This window comes from Pinus tabuliformis, chromosome 2_1, assembly GCF_031772625.1.
Source record: "Pinus tabuliformis cultivar Carrire ecotype Pingquan chromosome 2_1, CPIR1, whole genome shotgun sequence".
Taxonomy (NCBI): domain Eukaryota; kingdom Viridiplantae; phylum Streptophyta; class Pinopsida; order Pinales; family Pinaceae; genus Pinus; species Pinus tabuliformis.
In genome coordinates, this window is record NC_142299.1 from 24699805 (window position 1) to 24722076 (window position 22272).

Here is a 22272-nt window from a genome sequence, read left to right on the forward strand (position 1 = left end):
TTTAAACTTGTAGGATTGGTCGTCTCCTAACTTGCATAAAGAAAGGATGTGGGGCAAAACTCTAAAAGTTGTCATTTTTATGTGAGACATTCTTATCACATGACTGGATTAATCGAGCAGTTTTAGCACATAGTTCAAGCTCATTAAAAAATAAACATAAGACATGAGCAAATGTTTCCCCCCGCGTTTAAGCTCGTTAAAAAATGAACTATTCCTCGGTAAATAACCATCGTGAATGTAGTACCGCAGTCGTTAAAGCCTTGGTCGTGTTTGCCCCATCACCTCCACTTTTTTCGCCGATCATTCACCTCCATTTGATTGTTTACCCATTTTGAGGAACAGCTGCGAAGAGTGATTTCACTAGCCATCCTTGTGACACTGCCGTGATTGGAAAATTCCAAACCTTACCTAGAATCAGCTGCTACCCGTTTTATCACTCGTTCCTCAAAAGCCGAGTCTCCTTTAAGCTCTTTTCAAATGACTCGTAAAATATGAAAAGATTGCAGAGCCATTGGCCTCTCCAGCTCGTTAAAGAGACAGGAAGTGTTATCTCTCCTCTAGATTTTAATCTTTTTGGACCCGAGGGATTATTACACAAAAAGATCGAGCGCTTGTTTTGTTCGGCTCGTTAAAAGTATCAAAAATTCATCCCTTCTGTATTGTTTTATACTTTTTTGGACTTAAGGGATTAGATGACGAAAAAGGAATTTTGGAGTTACCTTTACGTTCCTTTTCAGACTCTCTAAAATTGAAAAGGACCGAGTTATCTTTGTCGTTAAACTCGTTAAAAATATTAATAGCAACAAACTTGTCTATAGACGAGAATGAGTTTCACTATCGCTAGGCTCGTTAAAACATAGCGATGGGTTTGCCCGAAGGTCAAATTATAGAACAAGCATATGTTATCCTCCTCAAGTTGGACAAAAATAAAGAGGTACTGGTCAGCAATGACTGGGAAAAATTGGGAAGAAAACTCAAAGAAACTTTGTTGGTAGCAAGTCGCTCTTGAACATGACACTTCACTCCGTGTCCGAGTTGGGTTGGGTTGTTTCATTCACCGGTCACATCACCATGGTCACGCCATAACATCCACATTGGGGGTTAATGCTATCAATCCATCACATCAGTGTCGCCGATATGTTCAAGAGAAGTCATTCAGTGAATTCACCTGTGTCTCACCCACTACCATACATTATACTCCATTCTTTCATGACCGCCACCCTGAACCTTATATCACCAGATCGTTTTCACCTCCATTAAAATCATTTTCTCTGTTCCGTGTCATTGATGTGGGATTCATTAAGGCCCTCCTGTGACGGATCACTTCTTGTCGACATCAGCTCATTATCTGAGAAGTTGATCTAGGAACACCCCATTCAGTACTTTGAAGCTTGCATGCCTCAATGGTAAGTTTCTCACTTCCGGCGACAGGTTTACATCAATGGCCTTCGACCGAAAGATTTTGCGTGGTGTTCGACGCCAAGTCCTTTATTCACACCACGTGAATTGTACTGCAGTACCTTGAGGGTCATTATCATTATCGGTGATTCCTCTCGCGCTTGTTAACAGTTTACATCATTGACTGGTAAACAAGCGATGTCTTTCCATGTTCAACTTCAGAACATTTCTCACATGGATCGACTTGTACTTCGAGTGAAGATCGGACGAGATTGAAGACCCCGGATCTAGTTTCATCCATCCGGGCTGCGATATATATTCAAGGAAATAAAGACATTAAATGTACATCATTGCCACAAAAATAATCATCCACTCAAAAGGATGATGGCTCTATCAGAATCATCAGTCTACACTCAGACGATTGTCTGTCCTATGTACATGAAAATGAATTTATAAAGCTGAGCATGGGAATGCCCGCCTCAACTAGATCATGAAAATATTATGAAGATAATGTATTGTATTGTATCTTATTACAGGTCTCCTCCCAGCATTGAAAGAACTTCGGATCCTCATAATAAAGCATTTCACCTGACACCAAAAGGTTAACGACCTCATACTTTAGGGGGCAACTGTTATAGACATTTTTGTGCCCTACAACCCCAAGCATGAAATGTCCATAAACCAAGGGCTCCTAAGTCCCTAAAAGTGTTGTTCTAACCCCTAAAGGAACAAGGTCAACAGATTACAGCTTCTCCCAGAAGTTCTCCATGAGAAACTACTCAGAATTGGTCAAAACAGGATCATTGTAGCTGCTCCATTGGCTAAGTGCGTTGCATCTCACCTAAATACACTGTGAGGGTGCGTTGCATTTCAAAAGTCCCTTCTGTGGGGTGCGATGGGCGAGAAATGACAAATGGCAGTGTCATTCCGCGAGGTGGAGAGGCAATGGAAGCTTCCAGAATCTTCTCCTGTGACACTTGCCTCACTGAATTCGACCAAGGATGAGTAAGAGGCCCTCAGTCTGCAAGTGGAAGCAAGAACTGTCAGAGAGAAGACATTAATCAAATCACAAGCTGACTCATCCCCCTTACAGATATCTATATATGGATCCCTCATCCCAGAGATCCAGAGGCTGGAATTTTGCATATCGTAAGGAATTACGGTTGGTTTCTAGAGACAAACATCAGATTGTTGGGTGATCTAAGCTTTGTTTGAGGTGAAGAGGGTCTTCTTTGCTGGGAGGTTGATGCTGGGTCGGAACAATTGGTTGTAACTCCTCCTGGATATTTTCTTGTTTATCAATAAAAGCTATTTGAGTTTTCCTCCATGCTTTTGTATCATTGATGCTTGTTACATTTGTATGGTCAATTTACATCTGATCCTAGATTGTTTATGATTATAGATCCATGTCTTTGTATTGTGCTATGCTTCTGTGATCTTACAGGTACTTTGTGAAGCTGGGCGTGCAAGGGAGCAGGTAGCTGAGGACTATCAAATAAGAGAGGGATCGAATCGAAGGATTAGCGCAAGACAGAGGTTGGTCTTTCTATTCCTCTCTATCTATAATTCATAAAGGAAAAACAAAAGTAGTTTTTTTCTGTTTGTTTCTAAGGCAGCTATCACACCTTAGTGGGATAGAGCAGTTCTAAATAGACACTTTTCCCTGTAACAAGTACTACTCTAGCCGAAGTGTGCTTAACTGAGGAGTTCTGATGGGATCTGGTCCATTAATGCTTGTATGATCCCACCCACAAAGATCTCGCCCCCTCCCCTTCTTCAAGGGAGACCGCCGAGCCACACGCAGTGCATCCGCCCATCCATGGCCGTCCGTCTAAAGCCATTCACCGCGGCGCGGGAGCTCGCCCTCTTCCCTGACTTGGTGGCATGCCCCGCCCTGTGGGGAGCCAGCGAACCAGGGGAAGAACGAAGGGGGAAAGGGAAGGAAAGGAGAGAAAGAGAGAGAGGGGAGAAAAAGGCGTAAGTTCCATGACCACCGACAGCGCTGCGTGGAGCTCGCGCTGCCTTTCCGTGCACGATCCACGGTTCTTCCCAATTTCGAATTCCCACAAAAGCATATATGATTTAAACCTCTTACCTACTCTCCCCCATGTCATCTTTGCTACAGTGACGCGAACAGTCCCAGATTCATCACTCACTGCCGCAATGCGCTGCGATCCCACTCGTGACTTCCGACTAGGGTGATGAATCTGTGCCCCATTCCCGAGTTTCCCTCAGAGCAGTCCTCTGTTTCCCTCAGTGGTGCTCCCCCTCCCCCCTTAATGCTCGGGTTATCTCTTCATTCGTGGGATTCCATTGCAGATCAATATATAGGTAGACCCACGTCGCAAAACAAGACGAACATGTGACACGACCCAATAAAACCGTCAAGCACGCCTAAGAGCGGCGTTCCGCACTGACGCCCGCGTGATCACACCCGCAAGGATCACTTCCAATGGCTCCACCAAGCCGCACAAAAAGGGTGGAGGGTGCAACATAGGACTTCCAGGGAGGTCACCCATCCCAGTACTACTCTAGCCCAAGCACACTTAACTACGGAGTTCTGATGGGATCTGATGCATTAACACTGGTATGATCGCACCCGCAAAGATCTCGCCCACTCCCCCTCTTCAAGGGAGATCGCCAAGCCACGTGCAGGGCATGGCGCCCATCCATGGCCCTCCGTCCGAAGCCGTTCGCTGTGGCGTAGGAGCTCGCCCTCTTCCCTGACTTGGTGGTGCGCCCCGCCTCGGGGGGAGCCAGTGAAGCAGGGGAAGAATGAAGGGGGAAGGGAAGGAAAGGAGAGAGAGAGAGGGGAGAAAAAGGCGTAAGTTTCGTGATCATCGACGGCGTTGCGTGGAGCTCGCGCTGCCTTTTCGTGCGTGATCCGTAGTTCTTCCCAAATTCGAATTCCCACAAAAGCATATATGATTTAAACCTCTTACCTACTCTCCCTCGCGTCATCTTTGCTACAGTGACGCGAACGGTCCTAGATTCATCACCCACTACCGCAATGCGTTGCGATCCCGCTCGTGACTTCCGACTAGGCTGATGAATCCGTGCCCCATTGCCGAGTTTCCCTCAGAGTAGTCCTCTGTTTCCCTCATTGGTGCTCCCCTTGTTGGAGAGGTAAATCCCCTCTACGGATAGAGGCGATCCCTACTAGCCCAGAATGGGTCTAGCAACAATCAATCAATGCTACTGTGCAAGTTCCTAATTGCAAATAAACAAGAGGCAAAGGACACCTACTTGGATTCCAACGCTATTGTTTGATGAAGAGATGCCGCTCCCGCTCCTTCGCTCTGGCCGGTCACGATCTTCCACGATCTCCGTGAATAGATACCTGCACACACGAAGAGACAGACAAACACAAGCGTGAAATCTAATAAAAGCAATTATACATCAGTCAGAAAGGATGTAATTCACATTAACCATTGCAAGACAAATGAGAATGGAACCATAACAGTAGTCATCTATTATTAAATCAATAACAGAGAAAGGTACAACCAATGTTCTGACGCTGAGTCCTTCTCTTGAGGGTCCAGCCAGCAAGTCTCTTAAGCATTCACCCTTGGAGGTAAGTTCTCCCAATACAAAAGTTCTCTCTCACACAAGCAATACTCACAACCTTCCTTGAGCTTCCTCTAACAAAACCACACTTGTCACACCAACTACCTACCAATAGCAGCAATCCAAGCACTATGAATTCCACACTATCCAAACTAGCTGCTCATGGTAATGGTGGAGGTTTAAGTAGAGAAGGAGTCTCCATGAATGGTGGGAGGACAAGCTTATCTTCAAGGAAGGTGGTTCCAAATGACGAACAGACATGCCATAGAAAGGAGGGCGACACTCACAAGGCTAACAACCAGGCCTGGAATTATCTGGAAGGCTGGCTGTTGGAACAAATTCGCTCAAACTGGATCAGCGCGGGTGCAACACTGAACTGACGCGCTGACAGCGCATCACAATAACAATGAAGGCTGTGTCAGCGCGGCTTAATACTTTCATAGGATGCGCTGGCGCACAAAATTCGACCAACGCGGGAAACCCGTGTGCTTTCGCGCTGGCAGCGCACCAGTAACACTATAAGCCGCCTGTCAGCGTGGTTATTGTAATAACAGACGCGTTGATGCAGTAAACTTTGGAAAAGTGGGTCATTTGGCCAGTTTAGAGAGCATGAGCATGGTGCATTTGGTTCCATGAGACATTAGGGAGACTGACAGGGAGACAGTGACAAATTACTGCGTAACACCCCTCCCCCCTTGATGCTTGGGCGATCTCTTCATTCATGGGATTCCATTGCGGATCAATATATAGGTAGCCCCACGTCGCAAAACAAGACGAATGCAACCCAATAAAACCGTCAAGCGCGCCTAACCGCGGAGTTCCGCACTGACGCCGGTGTGATCGCATCCGCGAGGATCACTTCCACTGGCTCCGTCGCGCCGCACAAAAAGGGGTGAGGGTGCAACACTAGGACTTCCCGGGAGGTCACCCATCCCAGTGCTACTATAGCCCAAGAGCGCTTAACTGCGGAGGTCTGATGGGATCCGGTGCATTAACGTTGGTATGATCACACCCATAAAGATCTCGCCCCCTCCCCCTCTTCAAGGGAGACCGTCGAGCCGTAAGTTCCGCGACCACTGACGGCGTTGCATGGAGCTCACGCTGCCTTTCCGTGTGCGATCCGCGGTTCTTCCCAAATTCGAATTCCCACAAAAAGAAGATACGATTTAATAAACCTCTTACCTACTCTCCCTCGCGTCATCTTTGCTACAGTGACGCGAACGGTCCTAGATTCATCACTCACTGCCGCAATGTGCTGCAATCCCACTCGTGACTTCCGACTAGGGTGATGAATCCGTGCCCTGTTCCCGAGTTTCCCTCGTAGTAGTTCTCTGTTTCCTTCAACGGTGCTCCCCCTCCCCCCTTAATGCTCTGGCGATCTCTTCATTCGCGGGATTCCATTGCGCATCAACATATAGGTAGCCCCACGTCGCAAAACGAGATGAACACGCGACGCGACCCAATAAAAACGTCAAGCGCGCCTAATCGCGGAGTTCGACACTGACGCCGGTGCAATTGTACCCGTGAGGATAACTTCCACTAGCTCAGCCATACCGCACAAAAAGGGGGGAGGGTGCAACACTAGGACTTCCCGGGAGGTCACCCATCCCAGTGCTACTCCAGCCCAAGCGCGCTTAACTGCGAAGGTCTGATGGGATCTGGTGCATTAACGCTGGTGTGATCACACACGCAAAGATCTTGCCCCCTCCCCCTCTTCAAGGGATATCGCCGAGCCACGAGCAGGGCATGGCGCCCACCCATGGCCCTCTGTCCGATGTCGTTCACCGCGGCGCTGGAGCTCGCCCTCTTCCCCGACTTGGCGGCACGCCTCGCCCCGCGGGGAGCCAGTGAACTAGGGGAAGAACAAAGGGGGAAAGGGGAGGAAATGAGAGAGAGATGGGAGAAAAAGGTGTAAGTTCCGCAACCACCCATGGCGCTGCGTGGAGCTCGCGCTGCCTATCCGTGCGCGATCTGTTGTTCTTCCCAAATTCGAATTCCCACAAAAAGTAGATATGATTTAATAAATCTCTTACCTACTCTCCCGCACATCATCTTTGCTACAGTGACGCGAACGGTCCTAGATTCATAACCCACTGCCGCAATGCGCTGCGATCCCGCTCGTGACTTCCAACTAGGGTGATGAATCCGTGCCCTGTTCCCGAGTTTCCCTCGGAGCAGTCCTCTGTTTCCCTCAGCGGTGTTCTCCATCCCCCCTTAATGCTCAGGTGACCTCCTCATTCGTTGGATTCCATTGCGCATCAATATATAGGCACCTCGCGTCGCAAAATGAGACGAACACGCGACGCGACCCAATAAAACCGTCAAGCGCGCCTAACCGCGGAGTTCCGCACTGACGCCGACGTGATCGCACCCGCGAGGATCACTTCCATTGGCTCCGCTGCGCCGGACAAAAAGGGGGGAGGGTGCAACACTAGGACTTCACGGGAGGTCACCCATCCCAGTGCTACTCTATCCCAAGCGCGCTTAACTGTGGAGGTATGATGGGATCTGGTGCATTAACGTTCGTGTGATCACACCCGCAAAGATCTCGCCCCCTCCCCCACTTCAAGGGAGACCGCCGAGCCACGAGTAGGGCATGGCGCCCGCCCAAGGCCCTCCGTCCGACGCCATTTGCCGCGGTGCGGGAGCTAGCCCTGTTCCCCGACTTGGCGACGCGCCCCGCCCTGCAGGGAGCCAGCGAACGAGGGGAAGAACGAAGGGGGAAAGGGGAGGAAAGGAGAGAGAGGGAGGGGAGAAAAAGACATAAGTTCCACGACCTCTGACGGCGCTGCGTGGAGCTCGAGCTGCCTTTCCGTGCACGATCCGCGGTTCTTCCCAAATTCGAATTCCCACAAAATGCAGATACGATTTAATAAACCTCTTACCTACTCTCCCTCGCGTCATCTTCGCTAGAGTGACGTGAATGGTCCTAGATTCATCACCTACTGCCACAATGCGCTGCGATCCCGCTCGTGACTATCGACTAGGGTGATGAATCCGTGCCCTTTTCCCGAGTTTCCCTCGGAGCAGTCCTTTGTTTCCCTCAGCGGTGATCCCCCTCCCCCCTTAATGCTTGGACGATATCTTCATTCGCGGGATTCCATTGCGCATCAATATATAGGCATCCCCGCGTAGCAAAACGAGACGAACACGCGACGCAACCCAATAAAATCGTCAAGCGTGCCTAACTGCGGAGTTTCGCACTGACATCGGCGCAATCGCACCCACGAGGATCACTTCCACTGGCTCTGTCGCGCCGCACAAAAAGGGGGGAGGGTGCAACACTGGGACTTCACGGGAGGTCACCCATCCCAGTGTTACTCTAGTCCAAGCGCGCTTAACTGCGGAGGTCTGATGGGATACGGTGCATTAACACTGGTGGGATGGCCCCCACAAAGATCTTGCCCCCTCCCCCTCTTCAAGGGAGACCGCTGAGCCACGCGCAGGGCATGGCGCCTACCCAAGGCCCTCCGTCAGACACCGTTCGTCGCGGCCCGGGAGCTCGCCCTGTTCCCCGACTTGGCGGCGCTCCCCGCCCCGCGGGTAGCCAGCGAACCAGGGGAAGAACGGAGGGGGAAAGGGGAGGAAAGGAGAGAGAGATGGGAGAAAAAGGAGTAAGTTTCGTGACCTCCAACGGCTCTGCGTGGAGCTCGCGCTGCCTTTCCGTGCGCGATCCGTGGTTCTTTCCAAATTTGAATTCCCACAAAATGCAGATACGATTTAATAAACCTCTTACCTGCTCTCCCTCGCGTCATCTTCGCTAGAGTGATGCGAACGGTCCTAGATTCATAACCTACTGCCGCAATGCGCTGCGATCCCGCTCGTGACTTCCGACTAGGGTGATGAATCCGTGCCCTGTTCCCGAGTTTCCCTCGGAGCAGTCCTCTGTTTCCCTCAGCGGTGATCCCCCTCCCCCCTTAATGCTCGGGCGATATCTTCATTCGCGGGATTCCATTGCATATCAATATATAGGCAGCCCCACATAGCAAAACGAGACGAACACGCGACACAACCCAATAAAACCGTCAAGCGCGCCTAACAGCGGAGTTCCGCACTGACACCGGCGTAATCGCACACGCAAGGATCACTTCCACTGGCTCCATCACGCCGCACAAAATGGTGGGAGGGTGCAACACTGGGACTTCACGGGAGGTCACCCATCCCAGTGCTACTCTAGCCCAAGCGCGCTTAACTGCGGAGGTCTGATGGTATCCGGTGCATTAACACTGGTGTGATGGCCCCCGCAAAGATCTTGCCCCCTCACCCTCTTCAAGGGAGACCGCTGAGCCACGCGCAGGGCATGGCACCCACCCAAGGCCCTCCGTCCGACGTCGTTCGCCGCAGCCAGGGATCTCGCCCTGTTCCCCGACTTGGCGGCGCTCCCCGCCCCGCGGGGAGCTAGCGAACCAGGGGAAGAACGAAGGGGGAAAGGGGAGTGTTACACAGTAATTTGTCACCATCCCTGTTACTCCTCTTGTCGTACCTTAGAGGACTCATTCCGGGAGTTATAAGAAGTGACAAGGGCTAAAAACACTTGCATTATGTTCCCCTGAGTATGTACTCCATGTTCCCTGAAGACACCTTCTGCAGATCATCCCTAAAAAGTGCTCTTTTTCCATTGGCGCAAGTCCACAGTATCCTATCCGCGCCAATGATGGAGATCCTCAAAAGAGGGCACGACCATTGGCGCTCTATCTTAGAGCAACAGTCGCACCAACCAAATTTAGTCGTGCTTTTTGCCTTAATGCACGTCCGACTGTTGTTTCCTTCATTACATGGAGCTTTTCTGAGGATATAAAATCAGTCTTTTGTCGAGCTTTATCCATCTTTATGGCTTTTGCTAAATCCGCGAAAGGTGTCCCGGTTCATCGCATCCTCCTCCCTTCTTCATCTATATAAGCTTGTCATTATGCATTGGACAAGCTAGATAGAGTGAGTGCTAGTGCGGGAGAGAGTGTTGGTGTTAGCGTTATGCTAGTGATTTGGTGATTGAGTGATAGTAGTGATGATTATTGGTCATGGAGTGTTAGATGTTGAGCTCTTGGAGGAATGCTAGTGAGTGGTAGAGAGGTTATGCTGCCGGAGAAGAGATGCATGTCAAGACACACATAGTTACTCGCCCAGCCAGGAGGAGGGTTGATGTCAGAACAATGGTTGTAACTTTTCCTGTTTATTAATTGATGAGCGACTGCTATTATAGTTCCAAGCTCATTATCTATCATGGTGATATGTTGATTTATTTCCTTTCTGACTGAAATATAGTTGTGCCTTGGTAGTTTTTATGTTGGTATCTGTCTCTTCCTTTGCATGTGTAGGTATTCGTTATGATCTGTTGGAGCAAGGGAGCGAGGATATCAACTCTGCTTCAATCATAGCATTGGACTCCAGGTTAGTCTTCTTGATTCACCTTTGGTGCATAACTAGGAACTTGCGTAGCAGCGTGGTTTGTTTGTGGCTAGTTCTGTGATAGGCTAGTGGGATCGCCTCTATCCGCAGAGGGGATTTACCTTACCAACAAATTGGCGACTCCGCTGGGGAGTAACTCTTTGATTTCTGTCTTGCATGTTAATTTTCTTCTGCTTGCTTGAGTGCATGAGCTTCCTGAGTCAGTTTTGAGTTGATTCTTTACTGTTTGACCCATCTGAGCACTGTCAACCCGACCTGAGGTCGCATCTTTTATCTTTTTAGTTGGCAAGCTTAATTGGCGCGGTTATTTCTCTGACAGTCGTGCCAGTTGGCGCACGTTGCTCAAAAGCAACTCCCGCCAATTCTGTGGTAGCGCAAGTTGCAGGCTGACAGTCGCGCCAGCTCTGTAAATTTTGGCCTGTGTGTGGGTGGAAAGCTCATTCAGTCTCTTTATATATCTCTTTTAGCCTCTGGAACTGTGTTGAACCTCTGATTGACTGGTTTTAGCCTGTATCCCTCAGCTGTTTGCTTATTTCCAGTGAATTTGCATGTCTAGCCTTCTGTGGGAAGTTTCGGTCTCTTGATCATCCAGTCAGCTTGTTGATTGTTCTACACTTATCCAGTGCTTTGTTAAAGCTTGATCTTCTATACTCTGAATACTTCACTTCTAGCCTCTTTGAAGTTCACTAGTTTTTGTGTTTTTCTTTGCTTGCATGGTTCATTTTGTGTTTTAGAATTGGTTCTATTTCATTGACTGAACTTGGATTGTGCATATCTCTTAGAATTTGTTTACATGCATCATGCCATCTTAAAGGAAAGAAAAACAAAAAATCTCTTGCATTATAGTAGTTAGCATTTATTGTTATTTGTTGCTATTGAAAAGAAAAAAGACAAAATTTCGTTTCTTGTTATTAGCTGCATTAGGATCTTTGTTCTTTGTTGAAGTGATCATTTCGTTTGTGAAAAAGATCTCAACCCTCCTGTAGATAGAATTCATCGAATCAAATGATTTAATTTCGGCATATAGTTTGCATGTAAGAAGTTTTCGAGATATCACATACGGTAGGACCAAAAAACTGAAACATAATCAAAGATAAACTTTAAAATGAACTCAATGAACATAACAACGCATTGGAACATAACGCAAACACTCTAGAGGTCTAGGTTAGAGACGTGTTCCGGCGTCGTTAAACCTGGTAGTTTATCGTCGAGTGGTTGGGTGATTCCTCCACGGTGAAACGGTAGCTACCAATACGGACTGTGCTCCCACGTACCGTCGAGTATATATTGGGAGACCCCTATAGGAATAAAGCCTTTATCCATAGGAAGCCGTGTTAGCCGCCCTACGATTCGCAATGCAGTGAACACAGCATTCACGAAGATCGACCACCCGTACCCTAAAAAGTATTATGTGGTTTTGCGAAAAGTTTGGCACACCCTCTACCTAGAATTCCAGAGCAGTCACTTTTGATCCTTTTCGGACTCCCTAAACGAAAAGGTGCCTGTGAGCGTCTTGTCACTTCGTGCTCATTAAATATTCGAAGGAGACTAGAGTCATCTTTTACCCTTTTCTCGACTCTTAAAAAATGAAAAGGTTAAGTTCAGTGTCTTAAAAATTATTGGCCACGATAACATCTACCCAATTAGATTTTGTTTGCGTTAGCTTGAGTAGGGTTATTCCTCGTTCAATGGCAGCCTTTCCGGTGCCCACCGGCCAAGGTGTTCCTCCTGATGGGTACCCTCGCCCATTTCCTTCTGTTGGAAATGTTGGTGTTTAGTATATCGCAACATTTTCTTTGCCTGGGTTGACCATTGGTTTACCCGTATGGTTGTTTTCAAACTCTGTGGTCTCAAGTGTGATGACTCCTGTCCCACCACCACCTCCTCCACCCGAACAACACCATGTTGATTCTAAGGTGGACCCCTTCCCTTCTTCGCCTATTGCTGCGTCCTCATCTTCTACTTCGCCTGGTGAAACCTTGGATTTCACTAACCAGGTGGCTAAGAAGAAGAAGAAGAAGACCAAAAAGAAGAAGTCTCCTAAGGGAAAGGTTGTATCTACCACGAAACTATCAGAAATGGAACCACCTTCTGCTCCTCCGCGGAAGCTTCGGTCTCCTTGTCGATTATGCAAAGGGGACCATTTTCTTTCTGATTGTCCTGGCATTCCCAGGATCCTAGATATATGGTCCCGTGACCCGACTCGCCCCTTGCTGTCACAAATCAACGATACCTTACTAGTTGGTAACAGAAAAGGGAAGGTTCGTTTCCCTTGTCGACTTTGTGAAGGTAATCATCTCCTTCGCCTTTGTCCACTTATGGATGAAGCTTCCCGTCTTTTGGCAAGTTTGTCGGATTCCTTAACCTAACTACCCGCTGGATATCAGCATCTTTTTACACCTGCAGAGCGTCTCCCCGCTAACCAAGTGATCAAACATGATTCCTCTTTGGTCCAACTTTCTCTTCCTGAACCTACCTGTGCTCATCCTGCTCCAGACCAGTCCCTGGTCGGAACAAGTGATTTATATTCATCATCTACGCACTACTTGATCATCAAAGATGAACCCCCTGAGTCCAAACCAACCGAAAGTCCACAGTTCAAGCTTACAAGTAACCCGGTCTTTCAAAAGGTCCAGCTTACAAGTGACCCGGTTTTGCCTACATAGGTTCCATCTTTAGCTGCTCTTACATCTGAATCTAAACCAGACGAAAGTCAAAAGGTCCGGCTTACAAGTGACCCGGTTTTGCTTTCAGAACTTCCACCCCTAGATGATCCTACATCTGAATCCAAACCAGACAACAGTCAAACGGTCCGGATTACAAGTGACCCAGTTTCGCCTTCAGAAGTTACCTCCTCAGATGATGTTATCACTGCCAAGAATGACGAACCCACCGTCCAAATTCTATTCATTGACGTAGACGTTAATGATCAAGTGAGCATCCCTCTCATTTCTTCACAACAGGAAGAAAGTCCATTAGAGGCATATCCGGCTGTCTATCCAGTCCCACCTCCGAGCAACCTAGTTATTTCCTTTAATTGGGATCAACTAGTCAATCCTCGGTTACCAGCCTCCATACCATTTCAAATTATAGTTCAAGTCTATCGCATGGTTATGGCTGGTACAATTATTGATGAAGGATCTCCTGTGAGTATCCTTTCTTCAACAGCCTGGGAAGCACTTGGTTCCCCACTGCTTCTGCCTGAGATGCGAAGCCTTATAGGTTTCCATCGAGAAGTCACTCGACCTTTAGGAATTCTTCCCAATGTACCTGTCACGTTAGAAGGGAAGACTATCCAAATGGGTCTCATGGTAGTCCAAGATCCGTTAGATTACAATTTACTCCTTGGACGAGACTATATTTATCGCATACGTGCTATTGTGTCCTCACTCTTCAGAGTGATGTGTTTTCCGCATGAAGGAAGAACGATCAAAGTCGTAGACCAACTTTCATTCCCCGGTTCACACTTCACATATAGCCATTTTCCATTCCTAAATGGTCTTATTTCCACAGGAAATGCCCCAGCACCCACCCCGTCATTCTGATGACGGCAGCTCACCCGGGCGCGTGACTGAAGCCCGGGGGGCATCCTCCAATCGAGTCTTTCCAAGTAAACCTTCATTCCATCCACTCTGTGAATGCCATGAAGATTGGGGGGCATGTATCTCGATTGGTATAATCATGCTGGGGGCATGCAACAATTTTTTTTTAACAAGCATAGTTTTTCGTTTCAAGCTTGTGTAAACATGAAACCGAACCCAAGCATAGTTTTTCGTTTCAAGCTTGTGTAAACATGAAACCGAATCCAAGCAAAGTTCTCTATGGTTCAAGCTTGTGTAAAAATGAACCCATACCCCATTTACATCCCGTGATTGCCTTTTATCCGCTAAAATTCTGCTAGATGAGCCCTGGTTGTTTCATTCCATCGCTACCATCTTTTTTGCCGATCATATGCTTTCACTTGGTTGTTTCTCCTTTCCTGAGGAACCGCAACGATGAGTGGTCTTGTTAGCCAGCCTCTTAACCTTTACGTGTTTCAAGTAAAGTTCCACCATTACCGGAACCAGTTGCTATCCCTTATACCACTCGTTCCTTCAGGACGAGTCGCCTTTACGCTCTTTTCTGACTCGTAAAATATGAAAAGATTGCCGAGTATTTTTCCCTTTTTGACTCGTTAAAGAAAATAAAAATGGAGGTCCGCTTTCAGCTCTTTTCTGACCATTTAAAGAGGAAAAGATTGCCGAGTCGCTCCTCTTGACTCGTTAAATGGTGATAAGGGGCGGTCGTTTTAAGTTCTTTTTGTCGACCGTTAAAACATAAAAAGATTACCGGGTTTTTGTCGTTTCAAACTCGTTAGTGGTTACGAAACGACGTGGTTTTGACTACTTTTTTACTTTTTCAGGTCGAAGTCACTAATCATGAAAAGTACTCCTCGATTGTAATGATCGGGCGGTTCTTTCGGGTATTATTTTATACTTTTTTGGGCCCGAGAGACACAACTTTATGAAAAAGGACATCCCTGGAGTTTCCTTTTCTGCTGTCTTTTCAAACTCTCTAAACAAGAAAAGACGCCGAGTTCTTCCTTTGTCGGACTCGTTAAAACTTAATGACATCGAATTTTGTCACAACACAAGCATATGCTATCCCCATCAAGCTTGTTAAAAATAACTGGGGTACTCGCCAGAAATGGTGGGGGAAAATAAAAATTTTTTGAACCATAATTGTTACCATAACGGCAGTATGTCGCTCTTGAACATGGCACTTTTTGCTTTCGTGTCCAGGGTGGGGATATTTCATCTCATATCTTTCACTTGCTTCCATGGATTTGGGTACCCTATTTGACCTCTCATTCACTCATTGCCTCGTCATAATGACCTTTGATACATTGATGTCAAATACTGCCAATTCCATTAATGTGCCGCCGATATGTTCAAGAGAAGTTGACCTCTGCAAATAAACAACCTCCCTCTGATAGTTCGCACAATCTTGATTCACGAAATTATCTCTCTGTTTTGTGTCGATGATGTGGGAAACATTATGGCCCACCTTCGATCAAGGTCACTCCCTGTCGACTTCAGCTCATTATCCAGGAAGTTGACCTAGAGACTCCCTTCCGGTGCCTTGGAGCCTGCATGCCTCAATGGCAGGTTCTTCGTGTTCGACGTGAGGTTTTCATCATTGGCCTCTGATCGAATGATTCTACGGGTGTTCGACTTCAGCTCATTAATTCACACGCCGTAGATTGTACCTATAGTACCTTGAGGGCCATTGTCATTATTGGTGGTACCTCTCGCGTCTGTTAACAGTTTCCATTATTGACTGGTAATCAGGCGATGTTCATGCATGTTCGACTTCAGCTCATATATTCACATGCTTGGACTTGTACTCTTGTTCAGGTCGAGATGGAGCGCAAGACCCTGGATTGTGTCTATTGTAATCCAGGCGTGATTCTTGGTACTTGACTCATTCACTAGATGGCTGCGACCATACCTGAGTCAGTTCATTGATCCTAACCAGATGGCTGCATCCATACTATGGATCCAGATTATTTATGTACTCTCTTATGGATGGCTGCGACCATGCCACGTACATCATGTAATTGAACTATCAGTCATGTCTCTTAATACAGCTCCTCGGCGGCAGTAACTATATGTGCTCTTGTGTGCTCTTATGTGCGTTCTGGTAAAGCATTTCACCCCTCTCCACCTCTCGGACTTCATGCTTTAGGGGGCATCTGTTACACAGTAATTTGTCACCATCCCTGTTACTCCTCTTGTCGTACCTTAGAGGACTCATTCCGGGAGTTATAAGAAGTGACAAGGGCTAAAAACACTTGCATTATGTTCCCCTGAGTATGTACTCCATGTTCCCTGAAGACACCTTCTGCAAATCATCCCTAAAAAGTGCTCTTTTTCCATTGGCGCAAGTCCAAAATATCCTACCCGCGCCAATGATGGAGATCCTCAAAAGAGGGCGCGACCATTGGCACTCTATCTTAGAGCAACAATCGCGCCAACCAAATTTAGTCGTGCTTTTTGCCTTAATGCACGTCCGACTGTTGTTTCCTTCATTACATGGAGCTTTTCTGAGGATAGAAAATCAGTCTTTTGTCGAGCTTTATCCATCTTTATGGCTTTTGCTAAATCCGCGAAAGGTGTCCCGGTTCATCGCATCCTCCTCCCTTCTTCATCTATATAAGCTTGTCATTATGCATTGGACAAGCTAGATAGAGTGAGTGCTAGTGCGGGAGAGAGTGTTGGTGTTAGCGTTATGCTAGTGATTTGGTGATTGAGTGATAGTAGTGATGATTATTGGTCATGGAGTGTTAGATGTTGAGCTCTTGGAGGAATGCTAGTGAGTGCTAGAGAGGTTATGCTTCCGGAGAAGAGATGCATGTCAAGACACACATAGTTACTCGCCCAGCCAGGAGGAGGGTCGACGTCAGAACAATGGTTGTAACTTTTCCTGTTTATTAATTGATGAGCGACTGCTATTATAGTTCCAATCTCATTATCTATCATGGTGATATGTTGATTTATTTCCTTTCTGACTGAAATATAGTTGTGCCTTGGTAGTTTTTATGTTGGTATTTGTCTCTTCCTTTGCATGTGCAGGTATTCGTTATGATCTGTTGGAGCAAGGGAGCGAGGATATCAACTCTGCTTCAATCATAGCATTGGACTCCAAGTTAGTCTTCTTGATTCACCTTTGGTGCATAACTAGGAACTTGCGTAGCAGCGTGGTTTGTTTGTGGCTAGTTCTGTGATAGGCTAGTGGGATCGCCTCTGTCCGCAGAGGGGATTTACCTTACCAACAGGGAGGAAATGAGAGAGGGAGAGGGGAGAAAAAGGCGTAAGTTCCGCGACCACCGACGGTGCTGCGTGGAGCTCGCGCTGCCTTTCCGTGCGCGATCGGTGGTTCTTCCCAAATCCGAATTCCCACAAAAAGTAGATACGATTTAATAAACCTCTTACCTACTCTCCCCCACGTAATCTTCGCTACAATGATGCGAACGGTCCTAGATTCATCACCCACTGCAGCAATGCGCTGTGATCCCGCTCGTGACTTCCGACTAGGGTGATGAATCCGTGCCCTATTCCCGAGTTTCCCTCGGAGCATTCCTCTGTTTCCCTCAGCGGTGCTCCCCCACCCCCCTTAATCCTCGGGCGATCTCTTCATTCGCGGGATTCCATTGTGCATCAATATATAGGCAGCCCCGCGTCGCGAAACGAGATGAACACGCGACGCGACCCAATAAAACCGTCAAGCACGCCTAAGCACGAAGTTCTGCACAGACGCCGGCACGATCACACCCACGACGATCACTTCCACTGGCTCCGCCGTGCTGCACAAAAAGGTGGGAGGGTGCAACACTAGGACTTCCCGGGAGGTCACCCATCCCTGTGATACTCTAGCCCAAGCGCGCTTAACTGCGAAGGTCTGATGGGATCCGGTGCATTAATGCTCGTGTGATAGCACCCGAAAAGATCTCGACCCCTCCCCCTCTTCAAGGGAGACCATCGAGCCACGCGCAGGGCATGGAGTGCACCCATGGCCCTCCGTCCGACGCCGTTAGCCGTGGCGCATGAGCTCGCCCTCTTCCCCAACTTGGCTGCGCGCCCTTCCCCGCGGGGACCCAGCGAACTAGGGGAAGAATGAAGGGGGAAAGGGGAGGAAAGGAGAGAGAGAGAGAGAGAGGGGAGAAAACTCGCGCTGCGTGGAGCTCGCACTGCCTTTCCGTGCGCGATCAGTGGTTCTTCCCAAATTCGAATTCCCACAAAAATCAAATACGATTTAATAAACCTCTTACCTACTCTCCCCCGCGTCATCTTCGCTACAGTGACGCGAACGGTCCTAGATTCATCAGCCACTGCTGCAATGCGCTGCGATCCTACTCGTGACTTCCGACTAGGGTGATGAATCCGTGCCCTGTTCCTGAGTTTCCCTCGGAGCAGTCCTCTGTTTCCCTTAGCGATGCTCCCCCTCCCCCCTTAATGCTCGGGCGATCTCTTCATTCGCGGCATTCCATTGCGCATCAATATATAGGCAGCCCCCCATCGCAAAATGAGACGAACACGCGACGCGACCCAATAAAACCGTCAAATGCACCTAACCACGTGGTTCTGCACTGACGCCGGCGCGATCGCACCCGCGAGGATCACTTCCATTGGCTCCGCCGCGCCGCACAAAAAGTGGGGAGGGTGCAACACTAGGGCTTCACTGGAGGTCTTCCATCCTAGTGCTACTCTAAACCAAGTGCGCTTAACTGTGGAGGTCTGATGGGATCCAGTGCATTAACGCTGGTATGATCACACCCGCAAAGATCTCGCCCCCTCCCCCTCTTCAAGGGAGACCGCCAAGCCACGCGCAGGGCATAGCGCCCACCCATGGCCCTCCGTCCGACGCCGTTCACCGCTGTGCGGGACCTCCCCCTCTTCCCCGACTTGGCGACGTGCCCCGCCCCGCAGGGAGCCAGCGAACCAGTGGAATAACGAAGGGTGGAAGGGAAGGAAAAGAGAGATAGAGGGGAGAAAAAGGCGTAAGTTCCGCGACCTCCGACGACGCTGCGTGGAGCTCGCGCTGCCTTTCCGTGCGTGATCCGTGGTTCTTCCAAAATTCGAATTCCCACAAAAAGCAGATATGATTTAATAAACCTCTTACCTACTCTCCCTTGCGTCATCTTCGCTACAATGACGCGAACGGTCCTAGATTCATCACCCACTGCCGCAATGCACTGCGATTCCACTCGTGACTTCCAACTAAGGTGATGAATCCATGCCATGTTCCTGAGTTTCCCTCGCAGCAGTCCTATATTTCCCTCATTGGTGCTCCCCCTCCCCCCTTAATGCTCGGGCGACCTCCTCATTCGCGGGATTCCATTGCGCATCAATATATAGGCAGCCCCGCGTCGCAAATCGAGACGAACACGTGACGTGACCCAATAAAACCGTCAAGCACGCCTAATCGCGGAGTTCCACACTAACGTCGGCGCGATCGCACCCGCGAGGATCACTTCCACTCGCTCCGTCGCGCTGCACAAAAAGGGGGGAGGGTGCAACACTAGGACTTCCCGGGAGGTCACCCATGCCAGTCCTACTCTAGCCCAAGCGCGCCTAACTCTGAAGTTCTGATGGGATTCAGTGCATTAATGCTGGTATGATCGCACCCGCAAAGATCTCGCCCCCTCCCCCTCTTCAAGGTAGACCGTCGAGCCACGCGCAGGGCATGGCGCCCACCCATGGCCCTCTGTCCGACGTCGTTCGCCGCGGCGCGGGAACTGGCCCTCTTCCTCGACTTGGCGGCGCGCCCCTCCCCGCAGGGAGCCAGCGAACCAGGGGAAGAATGAAGGGGGGAAGGGAAGGAAAGGAGAGAGAGAGGAGAGAAAAAGTCGTAAATTTCGCAACCACCGATGGCGCTGCGTGGAGCTCGCGCTGCCTTTCCGTGCGCGATCCGTGGTTCTTCCCAAATTTGAATTCCCACAAAAAGCAGATACGATTTAATAAACCTCTTACCTACTCTCCCCCGTGTCATCTTCGCTACAGTGACACGAACGGTCCTAGATTCATCACCCACTGCCACAATGCGCTGCGATCCCGCTCGTGACTTCCGACTAGGTTGATGAATCCGTGCCCTGTTCCCGAGTTTCCCTCGGAGCAGTCCTCTGTTTCCCTCAGTGGTGCTCCCCCTCCCCCCTTAATGCTCGGGCGGCCTCCTCATTCGCGGGTTTCCATTGCGCATCAATATATAGGCAGCCCCGCGTCACAAAACGAGGCGAACACGCGATGCGACCCAATAAAACCGTCAAGCGCTCCTAACCGCGGAGTTCCGCATTGACGCTGGCACGATCGCACCCGCGAGGATCACTTCCACTGGCTCCGCCGCGCTGCACAAAACGGGGGGAGGGTGCAACACTAGGACTTCCCGGGAGGTCACCCATCCCAGTACTACTCTAGTCCAAGCACGCTTAACTGCGGAGTTCTGATGGGATCCGATGCATTAACGCTGGTATGATCGCACCGCAAAGATCTCGCCCCCTCCCCCTCTTCAAGGGAGACCATCGAGCCACGCGCAGGGAATGGCGCCCACCCATGGCCCTCTGTCCGACGCCATTCGCCACGGTGCGGGAGCTCGCCCTCTTCCCCGACTTGGCGCCGTGTCCCGCCCTGCGGGGAGCCAGCGAACCAGGGGAAGAACAAAGAGGGGAAGGGAAGAAAAGGAGAGAGAGAGGGGAGAAAAAGGCGTAAGTTCCGCGACCACTGACGGCGCTGCGTGGAGCTCGCGTTGCTTTTCCATACGCGATCCGTGGTTCTTCCCAAATTTGAATTCCCACAAAAAGTAGATACGATTTAATAAACCTCTTACCTACTCTCCCCCGTGTCACCTTTGCTACAATGACGCGAACGGTCCTAGATTCATCACCCACTGCCACAATGCACTGCGATCCCGCTCGTGACTTCCGACTAGGGTAATGAATCTATGCCCTGTTCCCGAGTTTTTCTCGGAGTAGTCCTCTGTTTCCCTCAACGGTGCTCCCCCTCCCGCCTTAATGCTCGGGCGACCTCGTCATTCACGGGATTCCATTGCGCATCAATATATAGGCAGCCCCGCGTTGCAAAACGAGACAAACACGCGATGCGACCCAATAAAACCGTCAAGCGTGCCTAACCGCGGAGTTCCGCACTGACGCCGGCGCGATCGCACCCGCGAGGATCACTTCCACTGGTTCCGCTGCGCCCGCACAAAAAAGGGGGAGGGTGCAACACTAGGACTTCCGGGAGGTCACCCATCCCAGTGCTACTCTAGCCCAAGCGCGCTTAACTGCGGAGTTCTGATGGGATCAGCCGCTGTTACACAGTAATTTGTTACTGCCTTCATCCCAGTCTTCCTACTGTGGCATGAGTCCAAAGTCATTCATGCTCATGCTCTCTGATGTTGCCAAATGACCCACTTTGCCAAAGTTTCTGCATCATCGCGTCTGTTTTCCAAAGAAAGGCGCTGATGAGTGCTCCAAAATATACCATACGCACTGCCATTGCGGAAGTACACGTGATTCTCGCAATGGTCGAATTTCATGAGCCAGCGCGACTGTTGCTTTTATTTTCCCGCGATGACATGACCTTCTCCGTTATATAGAAGCGATGTTAGCGCGGCATAACAGTTATGTACCCGCGATGATTCAGTTTGGGCGAGTTTGTTCTAACAGCCGGCCTTCCAGATGACTCCAGACCTGGTTGTTGGCCTTATTTATGTCGCCCTCCCTTCTCTGGCATGGTTGTTCTGTCATTTTTGCTACCTTCCTTGGATATAAGCTCATCTTCCCACCATTCATGGAGACTCCTTCTCCTATTTAAGCTTTCACCATTGCTATGAGCTGCTAGTTTGGAATTCTTAGTCTTTGGAGTGTTGTTGATAGTGTTGTGAGCTTGATAGGTAGCTGGTGTGACAAGTGTGGGATTGTTTGAGAGCTTGAGGAAGGTTGTGAAGTGCTTTTGATCTTGTGTGAAACTTGTGAGTGAGAGAGACTTGTATTAGGAGATACATCTTCAAGGGTGAATGCTTGAGGAACACGCTAGCTCGACCCTCCTGAGAAGGCTTGTGATGTCAAGACCTGGGTTGTAAGCTTACTCTATTTCATATTTAATACAATCAATGATGTTTTCATATGTCTCATATGCAATGTATTAGATAGCTCATGATTTCTTGACTTTATGGGTAAATAGTTCTTTGTTGTATCCGGTTATGTGCTTTGTTGTATTTCCTTGCTTTGTTTTAGGTTGATTACTCATTAGGAGAAGGAAGCAGAAATTGGCGCAGCGCAACGGAACTTCATCGACCACCGATTGAGGTAGGCCTCTAACTTGAACTATTTAAGGAGAATTGTTGTTGATTTGTCCTTGTTTG

The 22272-nt window shown here is 49.0% G+C and overlaps 7 pseudogenes; all 7 read right to left on the bottom strand.

Annotated features, from left to right (window-relative positions):
- Window positions 1–3881: 3881 nt before the first annotated feature.
- On the bottom strand, window positions 3882–3999 carry LOC149198500 (5S ribosomal RNA; annotated as a pseudogene).
- Window positions 4000–5860: 1861 nt separating this feature from the next.
- On the bottom strand, window positions 5861–5979 carry LOC149198501 (5S ribosomal RNA; annotated as a pseudogene).
- A 556-nt stretch (window positions 5980–6535) lies between these two features.
- Window positions 6536–6654, bottom strand: LOC149198502 (5S ribosomal RNA; annotated as a pseudogene).
- A 2435-nt stretch (window positions 6655–9089) lies between these two features.
- LOC149198503 (5S ribosomal RNA) lies at window positions 9090–9208 on the bottom strand (annotated as a pseudogene).
- Window positions 9209–18569: 9361 nt separating this feature from the next.
- LOC149198504 (5S ribosomal RNA) lies at window positions 18570–18688 on the bottom strand (annotated as a pseudogene).
- Window positions 18689–19420: 732 nt separating this feature from the next.
- Window positions 19421–19539, bottom strand: LOC149198505 (5S ribosomal RNA; annotated as a pseudogene).
- A 732-nt stretch (window positions 19540–20271) lies between these two features.
- On the bottom strand, window positions 20272–20390 carry LOC149198506 (5S ribosomal RNA; annotated as a pseudogene).
- Between the last annotated feature and the right edge of the window lie 1882 nt (window positions 20391–22272).